We start from the raw sequence: 20248 nt of genomic DNA, 5'->3' as shown, positions 1-20248 counted from the left end.
CATATAGCCAGCCAATCCAGTTCCCAGCTAGTTCCCTGATTCTCTGTATCATTTGTTAAACTATACATAAAGCTGCTTTATTCAGCATTGTTCTTCCATATCTCCCCTGTGTGGCCTTGCTTAGTTTCAGGCAGTCTGACTCTGCAACATACTGTTGCAGATTCTCAGCATAACTGCTGTGTGTGCCTCCAGGCGGGGGGGCCAAGGACACTTGGGCCTAGCACACAGAGCTGCTGCGAGTGCCTCCAGGCAGGAGGGGGGGGGGGCCAGGACACAGGGGCCTAGTGCGAGGGGGCTTCATCGAGGAGCAGCTGCAGGGCCACGGTGAAGAACCGGTCCCTTGGATCAGGTAGGATCCTTTAAAATCCGGATTATATGCTCTGTTGGAACCTGGGGACGCCCAGAGTTACCCTGTAGGTATGGGACAGGGACAGAGCTCAGAGGTTAGGGCACGGTGTACGCCCCTAGAGTGCATTCTAGCAAACTGGAAGGTATTTGGTGCGGATCCGATGACTAAGAGCCAATTAAAATGATTCTGTACAGTTGACTGGCCTCAATATCAACTAGAGGACCAGGAGTGGTGGCCACCAGGAGGGTCAATTAATTACAACACGATCCTCCAATTAGTTTTGTTTTGTCAGTGAATGGGTAAATGGAATGAACATATGTATGCGCATTTGTTTCTGACTTTATGTACTTGACCAGATATTTTACAGCACTGTAATCTGACTCCGACTGGTTCGGTAGCAACAAATGTTAGTCCCCAGACCCCAACCCCCACTGTAATGGCAGAGCCGGTGTCCCCTTCGGCCCCCACACCCCCACCGTATAAGGGTAGGATGCCTCGGGTTACAGAGATTGCCCCCTCGGTGGTACTCTATCCTTTGCTTACCGAGACTGTTGTGGCTTGCCCAGGGGCAGACGGACGTCAGGCTACCACTATGCAAGTTTACACCCATGTGCCGTTCAATCCAATAGACTTAGCAGCTTTTAAAACACAGGCTGGGGAATTCTCAACGAACCCAAGCAGGTTTATATCAGTCTTTGAGGGGTGCCTCAGTAGTCACAAGCCGATTGAGACGACTGTAATATCCTCCTGAGAACCCTGTTGTCTGAGGTGGAGAGGGATCAGGTTACAGCTAAGGCAAGGGGAGCGTCAGCTTTCAAGAAAAAGAAAGGAATCTATCTGTCAAGTTCCTCTCCAAATAATTGTGAGCGGCTCAGGGCATTTCTGGGTATGGCAGGCTTTTGCAGGATATGGATCCCAGAGTTTGGACTGTGGGCTAAACCCCTGTACGACTGTGTAAAAGGAGCAGATCATGACCCCTTCTATTGGACCCCAGAGGCTGACAGGGCATTTAAAATCCTGAAAAGAAAATTGATGGAAGCCCCGGCTCTGGGCCTGCCGGATCTCTCGAAGCCGTTTCAGTTGTATGTACATGAACGAAGGGGGGTGGCCCTAGGAGTGCTCACACAGCTGTTAGGAGCATGGAGACGTCCCGTGGCTTATTTTTCTAAGCAACTGGATCAGGTTGCAAAGGGTTGGCCGGCATGTTTACGGGCGGTCGCAGCTACTGCCCTAGTGCTTGAGGAAGCCGAGAAGCTAACATTGGGAGGGGTTATGCAAATCTATACTCCCCATATGGTCCGAGCCTTATTGGATGCAAAGGGAGGGCTCTGGCTCACCCAGGCTCGCATTGCTCGGTACCAGGCTAAGCTGTTAGAGAACTCTGAAGTCACCCTACAGCCTTGCCCCTCCCTTAACCCAGCCACCCTCTTGCCAGAAACAGAGGAACAGGAACATGACTGTTTAGAGATCATAGATGCCCAGTACTCCAGCCTTCCGGATTTAAAGGATGCACCCCTTCCAAATGCAGATTATGAGTGGTACACTGATGGTAGCAGTACTGTAATAGATGGGCAAAGGAGGGCAGGTTATGGTGTTGTGACCCTCCATGACACTGTGGAAGCTGAAGGTTTGCCTGCGGGGACCTCTGCCCAGCTTGCCGAACTAATAGCCCTGACCCGTGCACTTGAACTGTCAAAAGGAAAGCGGGTCAACATTTTTACTGATTCAAAGTATGCTTTTGGGGTGCTGCATGCTCATGCTGGCCTATGGAAGCAAAGGGGAATGCTGACAGCCCAAGGCTCCCAGTCAAGTACGGGCCCCAAATCCTCCAGCTCCTAGAAGCTGTACAACTCCCCTCGGAAGTGGTGGTCGTACACTGTAAAGCCCATCAAAGGGAGGATCAAGATGTGGCCAGAGGTAACGCCCGGGCAGATAGAGAGGCTAAGCATGCTGCCACCCTGCCATCCCCTCAGGCTGAGAACGCCCATATGCATGCCCTTATCCCATCAGTAGGGGAGCTTCCAACCCCTCAGTACTCTGGGGAGGAGAGACAGCTAACTGACAGACTCAGTCTCCGGGAAAAGGAGGGATGGCTCCATTCCCCAGAAGGGAAGGTCCTCTTACCAAAGGGCCTAATCCGGCCAGTGCTGCAGAAACTACATCAAACCACTCATGCTGGCAGGGAAGCACTTATCCAGCTAATGGGAAAATACTTTATCACTTCTGGACTCCGACCCCTGGCTGCCCAGGTACAAGCGGACTGCTTAGTCTGCCAAAAGAATAACCCCCGACCGGGACATCCTGTGCCACCAGCTGCCCTAGAACCCACTCCGGGCCCCGGACAAGTGTGGCAAATAGACTTTACTGAGTTTCCCCTGACCCAAGGGTTCAAATATCTCCTTGTCATAGTGGATCGGTTCAGCGGATGGCCAGAAGCCTTCCCCTGCTGTAATTGCACTGCCAGAACAGTGGCCCTCAAGTTTGTTAAGGAGATCATTCCTCGCTTTGGACTCCCCCTGTGGATGGAATCTAACAACGGGACACACTTCACGTCAAAAATCATTCAAAGCATCTCACATGCCTTACAGATCCCCTGGAAACTCCATACGCCCTGGAGACCGCAAGCCAGTGGGGTAGTGGAGCGTATCAATCAGACCCTTAAACGGCATCTCTCAAAAGTGTGCCAAGAAGCCTCACTGCGATGGCCTGATGCTTTGCCCCTCGTCCTTCTCCGTATCCGCGTTCTCCCAAAGGGTAGATTAGGGCTTAGTCCCTTTGAAATTATGTTTGGAAGGGCATGGCCCATGAATGGCACCCCGGTTCTGTCAGGGGAATGGGAGTTGGGTAATGTTTTTTTGTCACAGTATATGTGTTCCCTGTCTGCTGTTCTCTTGTCTCTTCACAGGTATACCAAGAATTCCCAGCCTCTCCCCTTGGACTCTCCCGTCCACTCCTTACAGCCCGGTGACTCCGTGCTTGTTCGTACCTGGAAAGACGAGCCTCTCCAGGAAAAGTGGAAAGGACCCTATACCGTCCTGCTGATCTCCCATACAGCGGCAAAGATCGAGGGACACAAGAACTGGATCCATCACGCTCGTCTGAAGGCAGTACCCGCCCCCTCGTCAGCAGAACAGTGGACCGTCCAACCTGCTGACTCCTCATCTAGTGACGATCTCGGGCTAAAGCTACTGTTTAAAAGACACAAATAGCGGGCACCTTAATGCTAAAATGGGCCCACCCAGGTACTGGAGACCCTGGGTTGGAAAGACTCTGGTAATAATTAATTGGGTAACATTGTTATTCTCTGTATTGGTATTTCCAAATTGTGCATATCAAGAGCATAACTCCTTTGTTTTGCTTGCGCACCATGTTGCTAATTTAACAAACCAGACTGATTGCTGGGTATGTGCTCCAACTCCACTGTCCCCCAAAACGGGAATGCCCCTTGACATGCTGCCCTTGACCCTAGCAGAATTAGCCACCACCAAAGAGCAGGAAAGAACGGACTCGCCGTTCTGGAACAAGACCTCTTTACAGCAAGCCACCTATCAGGACCAGGAGTATTCAGTTGCAGTACTCACTGAGGGAGTGTTATGTTTTACCCGAAACCAATCTAATCACTATGGGCATCCTGTGGGAAAGAGCTCCTGTGTTATTACACAGTGGGCTGATGGGTATTAAATAAAAACCAACAGGGGAGGCCAACAGTGTGGGTGTAATGGTTCCTCCCCTTTTAGGGAAACACAAATAATCTTACCACAAAAAAGGGGTTTGAAAATGTAACTTGCCGTCCAGTTAATATCTCCAATGTAGCAAGCCCAAGTGAGAAAACTCAAAGCCAAGGCTGTTGAGTGTTCTCAAAGGGGGGAGTTGTTGGGAACACTGGGGCATGGCCACTAGGTAACTCGAGGGGATGGAAGACCACGAGTGTCCATGAAGCCCCCTTGCACTAGGCCCCTGTGTCCTTGCCCCCCCCCCCCCGCCTGGAGGCACTCGCAGCAGCTCTGCGTGCTAGGCCCAAGTGTCCTTGGCCCCCCCGCCTGGAGGCACACACAGCAGTTATGCTGAGAATCTGCAACAGTATGTTGCAGAGTCAGACTGCCTGAAACTAAGCAAGGCCACACAGGGGAGATATGGAAGAACAATGCTGAATAAAGCAGCTTTATGTATAGTTTAACAAATGATACAGAGAATCAGGGAACTAGCTGGGAACTGGATTGGCTGGCTATATGGATACTTGGGGCAGCTTGCTATTGGATAAGTATGCTGGAAAAAAGGATGTATAAAAGCCTGTGTAACTTCCTGCTCTGTTGTGCAGGATTTGAGATTTTATTCTCCCTGTACCTTTTTGCAGCTGCAAATAAACTTTTCTGCTTCTCCACCCCGTTGTGATTATTGGGTGTAGCACACCGGGTAACGAACCACTCAAGCTGTTGTTCAGCCTCTTGGCACTGGGTGCCGGCAACAAGCTGATCCAGTGCCCTCATGCTCGCCCCTGGCCAGAGCCCAGCGAGCGAGTGGGGTGCCTAGGGCATGGCATTTCTGCCAGCGCCCCGGCGCTGACGGTGATACCCAAGCCCTGCCCCCACATGCTCACTCCCTGTCTCGGACCCACCTGTCTCCTGCCTCTTGAGGCCCGTCCCCGAGGTCCCTGCTCCGAACGCTCACCTTCCAAATCTGCAAACGCCTCTGCCCCTGAGTAACTGCCTGCGTGAGGCACTGCGTACCAGGGCCTCACACCCGGGCAGAGCGTGTGTGTTTGCAGCACCAGGGCGTAGATCTGAAATGAGGCCACTGGTGGGGCTAGAATCGCTCGGCAGGAGAAGGGAAGGGATGGCAGACCCGGGCACAGGGAAGCCTTGGGCAAAGCAGCTGGAGTGTGGGGAGTGCTGCTCGGGGAGGAGCTCCAGGGGGCTTAACCTCCACGTGTTCCACCTTGCCCCACGGACACTGCTAGGTTTAGGGCTGGGCCTCGCTGGGTGTCCATTTCATACATTTCTTGTGACTGTATTTTTCTTTCCTCTGCCTAATTCTACTCACCTTCCTTCTGCCCAAGTTGTCAGAAGTAAGTGCTGAGGTTTGGGATGGTCCTTCATTGCTGTAGGAGTTTCTCCCAGCCTGGGACCAGTCCCGCAGAAAGCAGGCGGAGAATCTTTACCCTGGCTGCAGACAGCTCCCTGGGGCCAGACGAGTGGGGCTGTTGCCCATGGTCTTTGTCCTGGCTGGGTCCTGGGTCACTGAGCAGCATCCTGAAGATAAGGAGCGAGACCTTGAACTTGGCCCAATGGTCTCTGGGAGGCCAGCGTAGCGAGTGGAGGGCGGATGCGGCATGCTCGCGGTAGCCAGTGCTGTTGGGGAGATGCGCTGCAGCGTTCTGTGCCAGCAGGAGTTGTTTAAGAGCGACCAGCTTCATGCCCAGCTGTATTGCGCTGCGGCCGTGCCGCTGGGAGGTGACGAGGGCGTGAGTAACTGAGGCCAGGGCACCGTATGCAGGACGGAGCAGGGTCTCCTGGACAGACAGAGGTGGTAGAACACATTCCCTGCAGATGCTGCCATGTGTCAGGCTGCCTGGCCCGCCCTTCTAAGGGGAGACAGGTCCCAGCTGACCCAGCTGATTTGCCTCCCCAGGTGAAGAGTGTGACGGGTTACCCCTGGGGTGCCCTTGGAACTGGGGTACCACTGAGCCCTCCTGACCCACCAGCCTGGGCTCCCTTCATGCTGTACTGCTGAGGCAAGCCAGCCAAGCCCTGTGCCAGGCTTCAGAGAACACATACACACACAAACACCAGTTACTCAAGTGCACTCCCCTCTGTAGTGTAAACCCAAAATTGTCCTGCCTTGTGCTGCACAGAGAACTGTATAGCGTCGGTTCATGGAATCCGCCCCCTCCCTCGGGGTGCAGGCCGATAATGCAACAGCTTTTTGCCACCCGCCCCCCCCATCATGTTTTCCACACTCTGGTCTTAGACCAAACAAAACAAGTTTATTAACTAGAAAGGATAGATTTGAAGTGATTAAAAGGGACAGCAAACGGATCAAAGCAGAATACCCAGCAAATAAAACAAACACACAAACTAAGCTTAAAATACTGATGAAACTGTTGTTTTAGGCAGATGGCAGAGATTCCTGAAGGCCGGCTGCACTTGCTTTCACCTTAAATCTCCAGTTATTCCGTCCACAGGCCAGACACCCTCTAGCCTGGGTTCAGCCCTTCTCCTCTAGTTCTGTCTTTTTCTCCAGCAGCCTTCTTTCTTGGGCGGGGAGCCAGCGAAGGATGACCCAGGATGATGTCACTCCCCTGCCTTAAATAGTTTTTGCTTACGGTGGGAATCCTTTGTCTCCCACCCCGTTCAGTGGAAAACCACCAGTATTCTCATGGAGTCCAGTACCAGGTGACTTGGTCACATGTCCCCATAGGGCCACCATAGCCATGACTCAAAGGCTGTTTGCAGCACCCCCAGGAAGGCTCCCTCCCCACCGGGTGGGAGATTAGCATCTTCTAAGACCTATTGTTGTTGTACCAATAAAATAAAAACCAGCAGGATCTTATTAAAGGGAAAAAGGCAAAATACCACATTTATTGTGAATACAGAAAGAATCATAGTAAGCAGTTAGTTATAGCTATAACATTCCATTCAATCTCATATTTATTCTCACATTCATACAAACACACACACACACACATACACACCCACACACACAGGTTCTGCAAGGTTGTTATCATAGTTACCAGCCTTAGAGTTGCTCATGCCAAGCCACTGGCCAGGTGGCCTGGACATGAGGAGGGAGCAGGGCCTTGTCAGATGCTCATCTGATGCTCCTGGAAGTTGGTTTGCAGAATCAGACCCCAAAGTTCTCACTTTTTAGAGTCTATTTTTATAGGAATTTCTTCCTATGCCAGTCTATGGGAATTGCTTCATCATGCTGTTGCTGAATCAATCAGCAGATAGCACATTCCTGACGGCTCCAAGATGTTATCTTGTTCTTTGGTTCTCCCATTCTTGAGGCTGTTGGGTGGATTCCAGTCTGCCCTCCGGGGGGGGGGGTCCCCTCTGGTTATTTCCACTTGACGCCTTCTTCAGCCGATGGACACTGGATTCTTAGGCTGGCACCTCCCTGATCATTCAGTTATTATCCACACCAAGCATCCATCCACATCCATCCTCTATCTCTATTTTAATCACAATGGTTAATACAACAAAAGGGTGGGGAGTCTCTGGGTGCTGTTTCTGTTGTTAGAGTATTGCTTTGAGTCTCTCTCTCTGTGAATTGCTTTGAGAACAGACTCTGTCTTAGAATGTACTAACACAGTTAGCAGCTTGCAAGTTTCACACAGAGAGGGAGAGAAACAGCACCAAAAACCAAGAGACCTCTTAATTAGTAATACCCTGGAATTTAAACTCTGGGGAATCAAACTCATTTGTGATTTTAATACAGAACTTCTTTAATATGATCCAACATAATCCCCCTTTTGACACTAAGATTTATAATCGTCAGTGTCACTTTCTATGTAGCCTATTCAAGAGAAAGTACTGTGAGGCAATTTGAGTTTGTGATTCCAATTCATGCCACATACATGATCCTAGTGATGTATCTTTACTACAAGGTTCTGGGGCATCAGGCAAGGTGAGGCACACCCACTTTTGAGGAGTCCGTTCGGTACAACCTCTAGTGTCCAATAGCTTCCCTCCCTCCCCAGCCCACTGGCTCAAGGTCCAGGGTAGCCAAAAGGATCCCATGTGTAATATGGGGAGTGGGTTAACCTTCAATACCTTTGCCTCCAGGGACTGTTGGTGTGCAATTTTGACAACAATTTCTCCCATTAACAAGTCTGGTTTACAATACTGGAAACATATTGCATCCATTCATATTGATAAGTGTCAAACAATGATCTCTTTCTTTTTTAACAAATGCATCAAACCCTTAATATTTCCCAATATGACCCAGAACATTTTGTGTTCCAAAGTAGCTAGGGCAAGTATCTGCATTTCAGTGCATCCCATAGCTATGGCTGTGTAGTTTCCTATTTCTAATATTTTTTTTTTCTTATGGATAAGCCATGTGGTAGTATTAAGCCATTACTAAAGATTCCATTGGCCTTCTAGGTTACCCAGACCAATTTGGACCAAGTCTACATTGGCATGTACTTGTTTTTGTATCAGGCTGTCCTGTAGCTGGGACAGAAAGCTTAATTTATTTTTAAGTTCCTGCAGGTCTTCAGTATTTTTTTTTTTTTAAACACACAACAGTGCTAGCAACAACACAAAACACAAGACAAAACATAGAACACAGAACACAATTTCTATTGTGACAGTAGATTCATGGTATTGGGTTGCTTTTCAGCTGGCAGCTTTTCCTGATTTTCTGAAAGACAAAAAGAACATGTTTCTACCCCTTTTGGGGTGGCAGATTATTGCTTAAAATATTTCTTTTACAAATACCCTTGCTGATTGCAGGCAAAACAGAGAAATTGCCCCCATATTTTCCTGTTTTTGTTCTATAGGCAGGCCAGGTTTCAAAGGCTTTTATCTTTTAAGGGTTATGGGGAAATTATCCCACTGTTTAGTCATTAAATCCCTGAGTTTTCCTTCTTATACAGCAGACCAAGTTTATAATGTTTTTCCTGCTGTGTTAAGCTTTAAGTTTTATTTACAGGTAATAACTGAGAAGCATCATTACCATACGACCTTAAAGGATTTTTCCAAAAATCATACACACTATACGTTGTTACAGGGATACTTATTATCATTAAATTTATTAAAATTATCTTGTTATCCCATGCCTTTTATTTAGACAATTTGTTTGCTGACCAGGTGTGTCCTTTATCTGCAGCTCCTTTGTGCTGCTAGTTCTTTCCTTCCTTTATCATTTAGGTCATTTGCATTTTCACAGAAACTTCCTGCTTTTGGATTTAAAGCCATCAGCAGCTCAGAGACTCTATCTTAAAAGGTTTCAGAGTAACAGTCGTGTTAGTCTGTATTCGCAAAAAGAAAAGGAGGACTTGTGGCACCTTAGAGACTAACCAATTTATTAGAGCATAAGCTTTCGTGAGCTACAGCTCACTTCCTCAGATGCATATCGTGGAAACTGCAGCAGGCTTTATATATACACAGAGAATATGAAACAATACCTATTCCCACCCCACTGTCCTGCTGGTAATAGCTTATCTAAAGTGATTTCCAGCACAAATCCAGGTTTTCTCACCCTCCACCCCCCACACAAATTCACTCTCCCATGGGCTATCACCAGCAGGAGAGTGAATTTGTGTGGGGGGGTGGAGGGTGAGAAAACCTGGATTTGTGCTGGAAATGGCCCAACTTGATGATCACTTTAGATAAGCTATTACCAGCAGGACAGTGGGGTGGGAGGAGGTATTGTTTCATATTCTCTGTGTATATATAAAGCCTGCTGCAGTTTCCACGATATGCATCTGAGGAAGTGAGCTGTAGCTCACGAAAGCTTATGCTCTAATAAATTGGTTAGTCTCTAAGGTGCCACAAGTCCTCCTTTTCTTTTTATCTTAAAAGGGACACAATCAACTTTCACCAGAGTTTTGATTACTTTTAACTTCTGCTTCCCAAACACACAGCAATATGAAAAAGAAAACCCAACCTATTGTGGCTCCCTTTGGAGCCCTAATAGCATTTTAATTAAGTAGCATGGTATGTTTGCATTTCTTTTGCCCCTTCTACAATAAACCCTGCACATGTTCTGGGGCAAATGCACATTCCTTCCATAGTTTAACTTCTATAACATTATCCAGATCCATTTTTACATAAGGTGTCACTATTTCTTTTTTTGCTTACAGAGTTTTCATGTACCTTTATCAAAGTGACAGTCTGATTACTCAGAGCCATTTTAAGACTCAGTGTTTCTAACATTGCTTCTTTTCGTTTTGTGCACCTCACCCCTGCTGCTGCTTCAGAGAGGCACTGTCTTTTTTAATTTTTTTTTTTTACTACAACTCTCATCTGCTATTTTGTTACAAAAACAAACAAACAAAAAACAAACAAAAAGAATCCCAAATTTTTTTTTTTTTATATTCTCCTGATTTTGACTGCCCTGCTGCAGCCACAACTTAAAAACATTTTAAATTTTGTAAAGCATTGAGTTACCTTTTAAGGGTTAAATGCCAAATCCCAAAGCCAAACAACACTAATTACCTGTGTCTAGCAAAAAGGTCTGTCAGTTTTGCAACTTTGAATTAAAGAGTCAAATGGATTTTTAGTGGCATTATTTAAAACAAAAACAAAACTAACTGGTCCTTAGAACTTTACATATTTACACACACACAGACAGATACATACACGTTTTCTTTTCCTTAACATCCCTTCCACACTGCTCTGTTTTTTACATCTTTACATTCCCTTTATACATTTGAGGCAGTTAAGTTCCAATAGAACCCTCTTATGTTCTTTCATCAAATTTGACTAAATTGTCCAGTCAAATGATTTTAATCAGATAGTTTATTTTTGCCTGGCTAATTTACAGACATTCCTTTGGAAAAGGGCCCATTTTTCTTTCAGAATGGCTGCAAAGAAACCAAGAGTGCTCTAACACTTTTCCTTTTTAACATTTTCGGTTAAAAGTTGTTTGGGTGAAATACAAAGTTTAACTGCTTAATTCCCTCCAGCCTCTGCAGAGTTAACTTTTTTTTTTTTTTTTTTACTCTCTTTTCTCTTTGTAATTATGCCTGGGGGTGCCGTACATAGGACCTTCTCCCCCTTTACCTGCCTCCCTCCAGCCTCTGCAGAGTTAACTTTTTCACTCTTTTTGTATTCCTGAAGTGCCTCTTTCACTATTTTCAGCTGGCTTTGGATATTTGTAGCCAGCACCTTCCAATTGTCTGCTCCCTTTTCCATTTGTGCCTTTTCCTCTTTACATGAAGACAAGCGGAGGGAAGAATCCTTACATGCCTCCCACAACAGCCAAATTGCTGCTGCATCTCTTTTGGCAGCACTAGAAGGTTTGTATATGAGGATATACTGAGCCAATCTATCCTCTAGGTCCGAAATAGTGCAGACATCAGCTAGGGCTTGTTTAGTCCAAGGACTGTGCCCAAATTTTTGAAGGATTTGTTTAAAAGGTGTAATTTCTTTAACAAAAGGTGAGGTTGGAGTTCCTTCTGACTCCATTCCTCCCTCTAGTACTGGCTTACCCTGTTTTCTTTTAAACATCTTAACATGGATATTTCAATCTCTTTGTCACTGCTGGTATTACTTAGCAAGTGACACAGCCTAGATTCTGAAATCATAGCTTAATCTATGCGGTTTTCCCCTGCTACCTTCCCGGAGGCCAGCAGGTCCAGTTAACCTATTTCTCCCTGCTACCTTCTCGGAGGCCAGCAGGTCTGGTTAACCTGTTTCTCCCTGCTACCTTCTCGGAGGCCAGCAGGTCCAGTTAACCTGTTCTTCCCTGCTACCTTCTCGGAGGCCAGCAGGTCCTCTGCTACCTTCCCGGAGGCCAGCAGGTCTAGTTTAATCTGTTTTCCCTGCTACCTTCTCGGAGGCCAGCAGGTCCCCTGCTACCTTCTCAGAGGCCAGCAGGTCTGGTTTAATCTGTTTTTCCTGCTACCTTCTCGGAGGCCAGCAGGTCCCCTGCTACCTTCTCGGAGGCCAGCAGGTCTGGTTTAATCTGTTTTTCCTGCTACCTTCTCGGAGGCCAGCAGGTCCCCTGCTACCTTCTCGGAGGCCAGCAGGTCTGGTTTAATCTGTTTTTCCTGCTACCTTCTCGGAGGCCAGCAGGTCCCCTGCTACCTTCTCGGAGGCCAGCAGGTCTGGTTAACCTAATAGAAATGCCTAGCTCACTAGAGCTGGCGGTGTGCACACCAATATTTACAATAACTGAGGTTTTTTACCAATATTCCCCCTTTCGCAATTCTCCACCAAAATGTTGTACCAATAAAATAAAAACCAGCAGGATCTTATTAAAGGGAAAAAGGCAAAATACCACATTTATTGTGAATACAGAAAGAATCATAGTAAGCAGTTAGTTATAGCTATAACATTCCATTCAATCTCATATTTATTCTCACATTCATACAAACACACACCCACACACATACACACCCACACACACAGGTTCTGCAAGGTTGTTATCATAGTTACCAGCCTTAGAGTTGCTCATGCCAAGCCACTGGCCAGGTGGCCTGGACATGAGGAGGGAGCAGGGCCTTGTCAGATGCTCATCTGATGCTCCTGGAAGTTGGTTTGCAGAATCAGACCCCAAAATTCTCACTTTTTAGAGTCTATTTTTATAGGAATTTCTTCCTAGGCCAGTCTATGGGAATTGCTTCATCATGCTGTTGCTGAATCAATCAGCAGATAGCACATTCCTGACGGCTCCAAGATGTTATCTTGTTCTTTGGTTCTCCCATCCTTGAGGCTGTTGGGTGGATTCCAGTCTGCCCTCCGGGGGGGGGGGGGGTCCCTCTGGTTATTTCCACTTGACGCCTTCTTCAGCCGATGGACACTGGATTCTTAGGCTGGCACCTCCCTGATCATTCAGTTATTATCCACACCAAGCATCCACCACATACATCCTCTATCTCTATTTTAATCACAATGGTTAATACAACAAAAGGGTGGGGAGTCTCTGGGTGCTGTTTCTGTTGTTCGAGTATTGCTTTGAGTCTCTCTCTCTGTGAATTGCTTTGAGAACAGACTCGGTCTTAGAATGTACTAACACAGTTAGCAGCTTGCAAGTTTCACACATAGAGGGAGAGAAACAGCACCAAAAACCAAGAGACCTCTTAATTAGTAATACCCTGGAATTTAAACTCTGGGGAATCAAACTCATTTGTGATTTTAATACAGAACTTCTTTAATATGATCCAACATTGTTCTCCCTAATGGCCCTTCCCAGCCATCCATCCAGACGGCTTGCATTCTGTCCAGTGGGCATTCTCCAAGTGTAAACACATTTGTAATAGATGCACCGACAATATTCCTAACTTCAGATACAAAAACGATCCATGCTTATGGGGAGGATAATCCTATTCAGTAAATGGAAACCTTGCCAGTGACACCTCACATGCCGTATCCTGCACAAAAGACATGGTCATTGTGCCACACTCATATCGTAACAGTATTACTATGAAGAATATGAGGCGTAATGCCACAACGAGAATGATGTAAGTCACATGATAGATGATCGTGTGACTAGACTTGGCCTGTGGAGGGGCTGGGGGTCGTAGTGAGCCAGAGGGGGGCTGCAGGCTCCTGCAGGGCTCCCTGAGGAAGGCAGTCGAGGCTGGGGAGAAAGCCCTGTCCCCAAAGGAAAACAAACTTCCAGCTAGGCTAAGCCATAGGGTTGCCAACTTTATAATTGCAATAAACTGAAGGGGGGGCTCTGGGCTGGGGCAGGGGTTTGGGGATGAGGGGTTTGGGGTGCAGGCGGGGGCTCTGGGCTGGGGCTGAGGGGTTCAGATTAGGGGAGGGGGCGAGGGCTCTGGCTGGGCGTGTCCCGTACAGTCAGTCAGCCTGTCACCACCTCCTGCTTGTGTGGGTCCATCTCCCAGCAATGGGAGAACAATTCCAGAGGGAAAAGTGTGATCATCATATCGCACAGCTTGGCGGGCAGGGTGTGTGTGTTTGGGGGGCAGTTCTCAGAAAGGGGGTTAAACCATTGTGGTGCCAACCCCCTAACTGGGACCTACAGGAAACCCACACCATGTCCCCCTGGGGGATAGATCTGCCCCAGTTCCTGCCCCAAAGCTGCCCCGATTGCCAGGCAGTGACTGAGCAGCACTATTGCCTGCCCCCTTGGTCCCTCAGGGGCCCCTCTGCACTGGGGTGGGAGTGTTGGTTCCCTTAACTATCACCACCTGGGATGATTTGCCCATTCAGCCTCTTCCACGGCCCCTCCCCCCAGCAGTGCTATGCCCCCCCGCCCCAGGACCAGCGCCCAGCACAGGCTGAACTCAAATCCCCAAGGCTACAAAACCAGACAGACGGACAGGTGAGTCCCTGCCCCCTCTTCTCCCCTCTCCCCTCCGCGCTGGGTGCTGGGCTCTCAGTGGCAGGCGAGCTCTCAGGGCCTCATGGCCATGCCCTGTGTGAGCTGCCTACCGGGCTATCCACCACCCACAGGCCTGCCCCCCTCTCCCCACCGCACATGGACGGGAGCTGAGCAGCCTGTCCCAGAGAGCGGTGCCCAGGGCCCCATGCTCCCCGGCTGGCACTGAACCGGTATCTCCCTGTTTGTGACTCCTGACACATCACCCCCTGCAGGGTGGCACCTGGCCCCCATCTCACTCCCGCAGCCCCAGAGTGTGACACTGTATGATTAAAATATGGCCATGTTTGTCATTGTTGTTACCACTGTTACAGAATTGCAACAAATCCTATAGGAAGTATGTCATGTACGGTATGGAAAAGTTACAATCAAATATGATTATCCTCTTTATATGCATGTATCATTTTTGTATCTGAAGTTATGAATATGGACTGTGTACCTGTATGTCAAATGTGTTTGCTTCTGGGGTAACACCCACAATGCAGTTTGCATCCAGTCAGGCCAGCACATTGTGAATGGACTTTTCAAGTTGACGGCCCATTAAATGACACTTGGCTTGCAGGATGGGCCTTCCTGTGGAGGCTTTAGCCAAAATATGGGTAACAGCTGCTCCTATGGCTCATCAAAGCAGGCAACGGCATGTGACTTGTTCATGTGACCCTGGACTCCATCGTGTGCCTGTAATTTCCCACAGACTAAGACTCAGAGCATCCCCTCGACATGGGAGAAGGTATAAAAGGCCCTGGAAGCATCTCCATTGGGCCTCTTTCCTGCTCTGATCTCTGCACTATGGACTTACACTAACAGGAGCATCTTGGCTATTGCTAAGGACCTTCTAATCTTTTGGAAGTTACCAGAAACGTTACAAGCCAGCAGTTTGTTACATCACTGCTGCAAACCTGACCCAAGAACCTAGCAATGATTCTCTGTATACGATTGCTTTGACCATTTAACTCTCTCCTCTATCTCTTCTTTTATAAATAAACTTTTGGATATTAGATACTAAAGGATTGGCAGTGTGATTATTGGGTAAGATCTGAGTTCTGTTGGCCTGGGTATGTGGCTGATGTCTGGGGATTAGAAGGACCCTTTGTTTGATTACACTGGTTTTAAGTAACTGCTCATCATTAAGTGCAGTGTCTGGCTGGTGAAACAAGGACTGGAATACCTAAGGAGACTGCATTATTGACTTCTTATTAGCCAGTGTGGTGAGACAGAAGTTTACGTCGTCACTGGCTTGGTATATCCTATGAAAGAATAACCACTAGTTTGGGGTGAGTCTGCCCCTATTCCTCAGCACTTTGTCTTGAATCTGGCATCCTCAGCTATGTGATCCACTGAGGCACAGTGACAGACCCTACAGCCCTGTGACAGGGTGCTGGGTACCAGCCCCCTGCCACGCCAGCCCAATTAAGGGGAGTAGGTTGGAGCTGGCTGAATAGGCCTGTGCCTGCCTGGCAACTAGCAACAGCTGTCGCAGAATTAGCCAGGGGCTATGTACTGGGGTGGCTGCCCCACTCCTATCCTAGATGGGGCTTTAGCAGGCCAGGGAGGCGGTGCAGGTGGGCGGCCAATCAGAGAAGGCCTGCTAGGGAGCCAATCAGAGGCTGAGTTAGAGACAGCCAATCGGAGCCAGACTCAGCCACATATAAAGACTGCCTAGGAAGGGAGCAGGCAGTCTCTCCCTGGTGGTCAAGGGAGGAGGATGGGCCCTTCTGCTGGAAGGGAGCATCTTGGACAGAGCAGTGCTGGGGAAGGCCAGAAGGAGCTGGGGAGCTCTGGCCAAGGAAAGGCCAGGCAGGTGCATAGGGCCAAAGGGGAAGTGGCCCAGGGACAATAGCAGGGCAAAGGGAGAGAAGGAGGGTGGAGAGCCTGCTGCTAGAGGGTCCCTGGGTCAGGACCCAGAGTAGCGGGTGGGCCTGGGTTCCCCCCCTTCCCCTTGTGCTACACTGGGCTGACGAGGAGCGTGGCCTGATCCAGGCTGTGGCTGGGCCCTGCAATAAAGGGCTAGACTTAGAGGCTGCAGCTGTCACCTACAACTGGTGCAGATTGTGGATAGCTGATAACACCAAAGCCCCGGAAGGGGGTGAGCCTGGAGCAGAGGGCACCGCTGGAGGGCAGCGTCCTGAAGAGGGTGCTGCTGAGCGGGGAGCAGTGAGGGTCCCCGAAGCAGCAGAGCAGGCCAGGGGCAAGGCACCATGTGAAAAAGCTGCTCCATGACTGGACAGAGTGAATTCCTGGTGCAAGCAGTGGGAGGCGCCAGCGGTGGTGAGTCCTAACCCCGTCACTGGCTATAAAAGGGCTGGGAGGGAGGAAGTCGGGAGAAGGGGGAAGAGAAAGGGAGAGGCCAGAGGCTTGGGTCTGCTGCATGTAAAGCCTGGCTGGGAACTAAACCTATACATAGGGGGAATGGATACAAATAAAGTGCATTGGTGATTGCATCCACCTGAGGTGTCCCTGACTGGTTTGGGCGGGCAGTGGGGCCAGAGGTAAGAGGGGCCCAGCTGCATCTTGCTACAAGCTCCTAATTCCAAATAGCCTCCATATTCCCCCCCCGATCCTTCCTCCCTCTAGCCCCCTGCCCCCCATAAGCTCCGTTTCCCCCTGTGGGGGAGGGGCTGATGCTGTGATGGGAGGGGCAGCGTCCCCTCCCTGCTGGACAGAGGGGCAAGAGGCGGGAGAGGTCGGGGCATCCAGGCTGCCCACCAGCTCAGTGCTCCTGAAGACAAACTGCTGAGACATAAGCCCTTGTTTCAGAGGCCTGGTACAAGGCAGGACCTGCTCACAGAATTTGGCAAGAACAGGGCTGATATTGCAGAAATAGACATTCTTAAGAAGTGCTAGTCACAGAGTGCTCATGCAAACACATCCTGATATCAAGTGGTACCAGAACATCCCAATATCAAGGATGATACAAAAACATTCCCCAAGCATAACAGGAACACACTGACCCCTTCTAAAAGATAAGGTCAGTATGACTGTACTTAATAGAGACATTTTGATTAAACCAAAATGTACAAGGTGATGAGCAATAACTAGCCATGTAAGGGGGGCAGTAACAACAGTACCTATGTCAGAGGGGCAGTGCTAACTTGTTTGTATTAGGGTATAAAGATTTATTTTAGAGGGAGTATTTTTGTCTAAACTCGGGAGGAACAGAAAGTCCCGCCATTCACTGAGCTGGTCCATTGTTATGGGCACACATGTCTTAGTGGTCCAGTAAAGTCTGCGGGATACTAGTACTGTGCTTTGTCGACAATAAACCTGGTCGGGTGCCTTCGTCCCTTAACGGATTTTGTGGTTATTGGGCAGTTCGCTCGAGGTCTGCAGTGCCAGCTGTCTGTGCAGGGCTGGGGTGGCACACAGAGGGAACACACACATGCAACCAAACATCTATCAACATCTAATCACAAGAGTAACATTACCAAGAGTATTGGCTTGAAAGAACCCTGGGTAACCAAGTCACCAGAGAAAGTTGAAGCTGTTATGATGGCGCCTCACCCTGAAGATATGTCACAGGTTCCTTCCTTTGGTTTGTTAACTATTACCATAAATTCTTGCCAAACCTGGCTGCAGCGTGTTACCCACTGAACCAGTTGCATCAGAAAGGGAAATGCTGGAATGGACCAAGCAATGCAGAGAGGCTTTCCAGAAGGCAAAGCAGCTAGGTATGTCTGAGCAAGTGTTAATTCACTACAACCTGGAGCTAGGAATCTCCTTGGCATGTGATGCATCATCCTATGGAATTGGAGCAGTGATCTCCCACATGATGCCTGGTGGTCTGGAGTGAGCTTTTGCTTCCAGATACCTAGGTCCAATAGAAAACAACAATGCCCAGCTAGACCCTGAGGCCTTGAGTCTGGTCTGCAGAGTTAAGGAATTTGGGCATTCTCTGTTTCCGTTTATGCTTGTGACGATCATAAAAGTGTTGGTGTCCATTTTTAGCCCCAAAGGGGGCATACCAGAAATGGCTGCTGTTCATGTTCAGAGATGGGCTTTATTTCTGGGGGCCCATAACTATGATATCAGATTTAAGGGAACTTACGTAGTGGTATCCTGTTAATTAAATTGTCTCGTTAAGCAACTCCCATCTTTTCATGTATTTATACCTGCTCCTGTATTTTCTACTCCATGCATCTGATGAAGTGGGTTCTAGCCCCGAAAGCTTATGTCCAAATAAATTGGTTAGTCTCTAAGGTGCCACAAGGACTCCTTGTTGTTTTTGCTGATACAGACTGACCCGGCTGCCCCTCTGAAACCTGTTAAATGTTTTACTAGTTCTACCCTTTAAAACTTTCTTTTACCTGAATCAATATCAGAAATCGACCTGTTTCAAAGTACCTGGTGTAATGGGACCTGAGGGCAGCTGGAGGATGTTAGGGAAACATTATGACAGGCTTCAGAGTAACAGCCGTGCTGGTCTGTATTCGCAAAAAGAACAGGAGGACTTGTGGCACCTTAGAGACTAACCCATTTATTTGAGCATGAGCTTTCGTGAGCTACAGCTCACTTCATCGGATGCATATGAATGTAGCTCACGAAAGCTCATGCTCAAATAAATAACTTGATTATGTAAAGAGTTGTCACTTTGGATGGGCTAGCACCAGCAGGAGAGTGAATTTGTGTGGGGGGGTGGAGGGTGAGAAAACCTGGATTTGTGCTGGAAATGGCCCACCTGTTGATCACTTTAGATAAGCTATTACCAGCAGGACAGTGGGGTGGGAGGAGGTATTGTTTCATGATTTCTGTGTGTATATAAAGTCTGCTGCAGTTTCCACGGTAAACATCTGATGAAGTGAGCTGTAGCTCACGAAAGCTCATTCAAATAAATTGGTTAGTCTCTAAGGTGCCACAAGTACTCCTTTTCTTTTTGCGAATACAGACTAACACGGCTGTTCCTCTGAAACCTAACCAACTAGTGAGTCATGCTGACTTAGCCTCATAATTAATTGCTTTGAACCTATGGGAAGCAGATATCGTTCACCTTTTACAGCAACAGTAATTAACCCAACTCACCAGAGATACCACAAGGTCATTAGTGGCCCAGCCAGGGCGAGCACCTAGGTCCTTAACAGCCACTTAGCCACCCTGCAGCCCTGGGCCTGCTGTCTGTGCTTGGCTATGCAGACTATCCAAGGAGGCCTGTCTGGCCAAGCCACCTCTCTAAAGCACCCTGAGACACCAGGTGAATTTGCCTAGCAAAGAACTGAGTGTGCCAGGATGTCTAAGAGCGCAGAGAGCAGTTATGGAGGAAATGGACATTACAGAAAAGAGAAATTTTCTTTGTATCAGTCTTCCCCATGGCAGTTGTTGGGCAGATTGCTGCCCTGGACCCGCTCTTTCCAGCTCATGAAGATTGGGAGGCTTGGGAGTGGCCCCAGCTTCATCCCAGTGGGAGGCACTGAGGTGGTAGGGTTGCCAACTTTCTACTCACACAAAACCGAACACCCTTGCCCCACCTGCCGCAGGAGGTCATCTAGTCCAAGCCCCTGCTCAAAGCAGGACCAACCCCAACTAAATCATCCCAGCCAGGGCTTGGTCAAGCCTGACCTTAAAAACCTCTAAGGAAGGAGATTCTACCACCTCCCTAGGTAACGCATTCCAGTGCTTCACCACCCTCCTAGTGAAAAAGTTTTTCCTAATATCCAACCTAAACCTCCCCCACTGCAACTTGAGACCATTACTCCTCGTTCTGTCATCTGCTACCACTGAGAACAGTGTAGAGCCATCCTCTTTGGAACCCCCTCTCAGGTAGTTGAAAGCAGCTATCAAATTCCCCCCTCATTTTTCTCTTCTGAAGACTAAACATCCCCAGTTCCCTCAACCTCTCCTCATAAGTCATGTGTTCCAGCCCCCTAATAATTTTTGTTGCCCTCTGCTGGA

General features: G+C 48.5%; 1 long non-coding RNA gene across 1 annotated transcript; it reads left to right on the top strand.

Annotated features, from left to right (window-relative positions):
- Positions 1-278: 278 nt before the first annotated feature.
- Positions 279-4728, top strand: LOC140907146 (uncharacterized). Its single transcript, XR_012157391.1, has 2 exons — positions 279-349; positions 3255-4728. It is a non-coding gene; the product is annotated as an uncharacterized lncRNA (long non-coding RNA).
- The last annotated feature ends 15520 nt before the right edge of the window (positions 4729-20248 follow it).

This window comes from Lepidochelys kempii, chromosome 1 (assembly GCF_965140265.1).
Source record: "Lepidochelys kempii isolate rLepKem1 chromosome 1, rLepKem1.hap2, whole genome shotgun sequence".
NCBI lineage: Eukaryota > Metazoa > Chordata > Testudines > Cheloniidae > Lepidochelys > Lepidochelys kempii.
The sequence above is the reverse complement of the archived record's forward strand: the minus strand, read 5'-3'. Positions and strand labels throughout refer to the sequence as shown.